Source organism: Diabrotica virgifera, chromosome 1, assembly GCF_917563875.1.
Source record: "Diabrotica virgifera virgifera chromosome 1, PGI_DIABVI_V3a".
NCBI classification, from domain to species: domain Eukaryota; kingdom Metazoa; phylum Arthropoda; class Insecta; order Coleoptera; family Chrysomelidae; genus Diabrotica; species Diabrotica virgifera.
The window spans coordinates 118,436,875-118,442,915 of NC_065443.1; the positions used below are offsets into that span (position 1 = coordinate 118,436,875).

Sequence of the window (6,041 nt, forward strand, 5' to 3'; positions counted from 1 at the left end):
CAGTTAATTACATATATTAGAACAATTCTCGAGTATATTATGTGTCTACATCACTACTTAATTGCTGAACCATAAAACTTAAATCAAAAACTTATTGGGTAACTGAAATAAGGCACTTGCACTTTGTAGATTGTACATTAGGGTGGAACGAAAAAAATGTTTTTATAATTTCAATGTGTAATAGTGATAGAAAGTTGCCTATAGCCATTGTTAGGCCACAAAAAAATATATTTTTCAAAACAAAATATTTTTAGAGGTGTCGCAAAGGGGTTGAAAATTAGAATTTTAGTTAAATTTTGCGAATAGTGATGATTTTGTTTTGAAGACAGCTTATTAAATAAAGAATTTGAAAGACAGCCTGTAAAGTCAACGGAGACAGTAGCAGCAATGGTCACCAAAATAACAAACGAGGAAGTGGCTCAAGCGCTTCAAAAAATAAAGAAAGAAAAAGCGGTAGGACCAGATTCCTGGGGAAGTATGGAGAGCATTGGGAGAGACAGGAACAAGGTGGCTAGCAGGTTTATTTAATATATTTATGGAAATTGGACAAATGCCAGACGAATGGAGAAACAGTATACTACCCTAATAGCACAAGGACGTCCAATGAACGTCCATTGGACGTCCTTCACGGACTTTAGGGACGTCCATTGGACGTCCGTTTTCGTCCGAGGAACGTCCTTTATACGTCCTATTTTGGTCCAAATGTCGCGCTACCGAACGTCCATTGGACGTCCATCTAAGGTCCGAGGGGACGTATATTGGACCTTAATCGGACGTAATTTGGACCTTGATCGGACGTCCTAGGGGACGTAAATTGGACCTTAATCGGACGTAAATTGGACCTTAATCGGACATAAATTGGACCTTAATCGGACGTAAATTGGACCTTAATCGGACATAAATTGGACCTTAATCGGACGTAAATTGGACCTTAATCGGACGTAAATTGGACCTTAATGGGACGTAAATTGGACCTTAATGGGACGTAAATGGGACCTTAATCGGACGTAAATTGGACCTTAACCGGACGTAAATTGGACTTTAATAGGACGTAAATTGGACCTTAATCGGACGTAAATGGGACCTTAATCGGACGTAAATTGGACCTTAATCGGACGTAAATTGGACCTTAATAGGACGTAAATTGGACCTTAATTGGACGTAAATGGGACCTTAATCGGACGTAAATTGGACCTTAATCGGAAGTAAATTGGACCTTAACCGGACGTTCTAGGGGACGTGAATTGGACCTTAACAGGACGTCCAATTTTGGTCCAAATGCCACGTTGCCAAACGCCCAATGGAGGTCCACTTAACATCCGAAGGGACGTTCGGTGGACGTCAATTGGGCCTTCATAGGACGTCCCAGTTTGGTCCAATGTCTTGCTGCCGAACATCCATCTAATGTCGTGGGAAATAAAAAATATATTTTTTAAGGAACTTATATTACATCTTATATTAAATTACAATTATTGGATATTACATTATTTACATTAAATTACAATACACTTCTCCAAGAAATTAACGCACCACCTTAAATATGGAGTATTTTTGATGTCTCGTATTTCCTAAACCTGTTGTTTCATCTAAGTGATTTTTTTATAATATTATAGCCTAGGCTATAGGTTACCTCCTTAAGCTTGTCATGCACAGGGAGCTATGCTGTAATATATGTACATTATATCATATCGCTCTCTATAGTAATGAGTGAGCCTGCAGACAGAAAACAAATGGTTCCATATGTGCAGGCTCACTCATTACTATAGAGTGCGATGTGATATAATATATATTACAGTATAGCTCCCCGTGCATGACAAGCATAAGGAGGTACTTAACCTATAGCCTAGGGCCTAGGCTAGAATATTATAAAAAAATCACTTAGATGCAACAACAGGTTTAGGAAATTCGAGACATCAAAAATGCCCAATTTTTAAGGTGGTGCGTAATCGGCTGTATATACAGGGTGTAACAAAAATACACGTCATAAATTAAATCACATATTCTGGGACCAAAAATAGTTTGAATGAACCTAACTTACCTTAGTACAAATATGCACATAAAAAAAGTTACAGCCCTTTGAAATTACAAAATGAAAATCGATTTTTTCGATTATATCGAAAACTATTAGCGATTTTTTATTGAAAATTGACATGTGGCAGTATTATGGCAGGAATATCTTAAAGAAAAATTATGGTGAAATTTGTGCACCCCATAAAAATTTTATGGGGGTTTTGATCCCTTAGATCCTCCCAAACTTTTGTGTATGTTCCAATTCAATTTTATTATTGTGGTACCATTAGTTAAATTCAATATTTTTGTTTCTTAGTATTTTTCAGATAAGGCAGTTTTTATCGAGTTGTGACTTCTTTTTTAACATGTCTACATAAAAATTTTGTGGGGGTTTTGTTCCTTTAAACCCCCCAAATGTTTGTGTACGTTCCAATTAAACTATTACTGAGGTACCATTAGTTAAACAGAATGTTTTTAAAACTTTTTTGCCTCTTTGTATTTTTTCGATAAGGCACATTTTATCGAGATCTGGCTTCTTTTTTAATATGGTTCAAACTATCCCTAAAAATGTAAAGCATAAATAAGTCTGCATATTATTACCAAGTCTCCATAATCGTACTTAACCATATACAAATATGTGGTGGATTTGACAAATATTCAAAATATTTCGATAAAAATTGACTTTTCGAAAAAGCAATAAGAGGCAAAAAAGTTTTTAAAACGTTGTGTTTAAATGGTACTACAATAATAATTAAATTGAAACGTGCACAAAAGTTTGGGGGGGTTTAAAGGAACAAAACCCCCATAAAATTTTTATGGGGTGTCCAAATTTTACTATAGTTTTTTCGTAAGATACTGCTGCCATAATAATGCCACATGTCCATTTTCAATAAAAAATCTCTAATAGTTTTCGATATATTGGAAAAAATCACTTCATCTTGTAACTTCAAATGAGTGATAAAGGCACAGAGACTTAGATGGCGAGGTCACATTGAAAGGATGCCAAACACGAGGACTCCAAAAATGGTACTAAACTACACTACAGCTTCAAGAAAGAGAAGAGGAAGGCCGAAAAATAGATGGAAGCAAGAGGTCGAAAAAGATTTGGAAAGAATGGTGCTACAGGGTCAGAAAAGAAAAATGAATAACAGGAAGGAATGGAGAAAAATCACATATCAAGCCAGAGAAGATCTCAGTACATAAAGAAACGTGAAAATGAAGAAAAAAAACAAACTTTTCAAGCCATGGGCCTCTAAGACCCTTGGTGCTATTATATATATATAACTTCAAAGGGCTGTAACTTTTCTTGTGTGCACATTTGTACTAAGGTAAGTTAGGTCCAATCAAACTATTTTTGGTCCCAGAATATGTGATTAAATTTATGACCTGTATTTTTGTTACACCCTGTATATATCTACATACTTCGTCTAATTTACTAACTGTTGCGCGTCATCCGCGTCGTAGCCTGTGAGGTCGCATGATACCAACACGAAATATTTAGGCGGTAGGTGTGTTCTTTTTTAGAATCACTTTGCCGAGTACACTGGAATTACAGCCACTAGACATATTTTATTATATACGCGTAGAAATAATATTTGAAGATTTCTATTAATGTTAACCTAAAGAAATACACAATAATATGTTTCATTTAATTTGTATAAATGGATTATAAAGCGTTTTTATGAAGCAGATTTGTTCGGATCACACTGTAACTGTAATCGAACGAAGGTGACATTTTAGAATAAATTGGTAACATTTATTTGACAGTTACGGTGATGACACTTCATATTTGTTTATATTCTTTACTATAAGTATCTGTTTTATTTATTATATTTACTGTTTTTATTATTTACTTTACTATAAAAAGATCCTCTACTATAAAAATATAAATTTCACCTAATTTTATAACGACTTGGAATAATCGAGGTATCTGACAACTTTTTTAGTTGTTATTGTAGACATACTTATACAAAGAAACCTGCCGGCTTTTTGCCAAGAGTTCGGAGCCGTTTTTTAATTATTAACAATGCAGTGCAAAAACTCTTGCACTGCAAATCTTAAAAGATTATAACTTAATTCTTGTTCTCTATTTCTTAAGTTTTTACTTATTTACATTGAATATTAATTTGTTTTGTTGTATAATCCACGTTTACAATAATTATGTGACATATTTGATTTAAAATGGATTCAGGATCTTTTTATACTTTGGCAACTATGTCAACTTAGATCTCTGGCGTAGATAATGACGTGGAACAGTAAGTAAATTAGATGGACTGTAGGTTATATTTGGTTCTTGGGACATCAAAGTATATTTTTTAGACATTCTTAGTCACTGATGTGACATACCTCCGATTTGTTTTTTCATGAGTTTTGTAAGAGAGACTAAAAACTTTTTTTATAGTCACCTCCTGTTTTCATATATTTTTTGACATGTTTTGTAGTAAATTCAACTATCTATTTACTACAAAACATGTCAAAATTTACATGTGAAAGCAGATGATCCTAAAAATGGTTTTTCGTCTCCTACAAAATTCATGAAAAAGCAGATAGGAGAATTATTGTACATTACAATTCTCTGATGTTTGGGAAAAAGGGCTTAAGTCAGAATTGCACATCGATAATGTTTTGATGATTTCTACAGTACTGTAGTAGATTCTACTGTACATACAGTTTACATCTACAACAGTTTTTTTCTGGTCCAGAAATCATCAAAACATTATCAATGTGCAATTCTGACTTAAGTCCTTTTTGCCAAACATAAAAAAACAATCTGGTCATAACTGACCAATGAGCAATTTTAATTTAACCTAAATTACTACTGTTTCTTAAAATGAAGAGCTTACCCCATAGCGTCTCTTATCTAATCTAACAAGATCGTGCACTATTATTCTAACATACACAGGCACAGCACACAAGCACTATGCTCCGTTTTTCACTATCACCTATCACTCAAACTAGTTCAAAAGGATTTGTTCTCTTCAATCTTCTAGTTTGCCCAGTAGTATCGAGGAGCTGGATTTCCTCGATATTCTTGAACTTATGAAGTTGATGCTCGTGACCCTGCTATCTTCTTGATATTTGTTGATAAAGTACTAACTTATTATGCATGGACAATGTGGACTTTCTTCCAACTAGCCAATACACTTTTTATATCTCTCTTTTGCCTTTCATAGCCACAAGGCTATACATTTCCTTCTTGGTTTTTTTTTGTAGGCCACTTTCAGCTGATTCTAAAAAAAATTAAAATGAACGGTAATTTTTCTATTCTTTACAATTAAAAATCAAAAGAAATAGGTACCTATTTACAGGTAATAATATGCATGTATAAATGATTCGTTTCATAAAGAATAAAGAAAATTGAAAACGGATTTTATAATACTTACAAAATTGTTTAAACAAGAGATCTAGCCAGAGCCCAGAGCAAAAACTAGCAGACAGTACAGCAAAAAAGCCACTAATTTCCATTTCCCACACCCCCTTATCGATGCACTTTTTTCCAATCAAAATTTTTACTTTACTAAATTTTTAGGTTATCGGTTATGTTATGAAAATGAAATGTGATGACCAATGACCACGAGACGCTACATAGATACTCGCGCGGCAAATTTGAAAATGAACGCAAATTGAAATAAATGGCCTCTCTTAAAATCTTGTAATGGAAAATTTTACCCCTCCAGGAAGACATTGTACTATGTTCATAGAATATCTTGTGGTAACTTTCCACCCATAATTTAATCAGATAGATGTTCACGGAATAGAACGGTAGTACCTACATTCCTGGAATGTTTTGTGTTGTTAGGATTAAACTTTTATTTTATTTATTCTTGAATATTTCCTATTGTTAAACATTGTAACCAATAATTTACAAATAAGATTTTCATTACATTACATAAAATCAAAAACATTTTTTGGATATTAAACTATATAGTTTGTTTATAATTGTAATAATTGTATATACAATTTTGAATTAAGATTTAATCTTTTCGATTTAAACTACAGTAAAACCTGTGTTACCGGCCCCCTGCAAACAC

At 33.5% G+C, this 6,041-nt stretch overlaps 1 long non-coding RNA gene across 1 annotated transcript; it reads right to left on the reverse strand.

Annotated features, from left to right (window-relative positions):
* Positions 1 to 669: 669 nt before the first annotated feature.
* On the reverse strand, positions 670 to 5,793 carry LOC126879843 (uncharacterized). Its single transcript, XR_007696310.1, has 3 exons — positions 5,394 to 5,793; positions 1,085 to 5,240; positions 670 to 930 (listed from the first exon to the last, which is right to left on the reverse strand). It is a non-coding gene; the product is annotated as an uncharacterized LOC126879843 (long non-coding RNA).
* Positions 5,794 to 6,041: the final 248 nt, after the last annotated feature.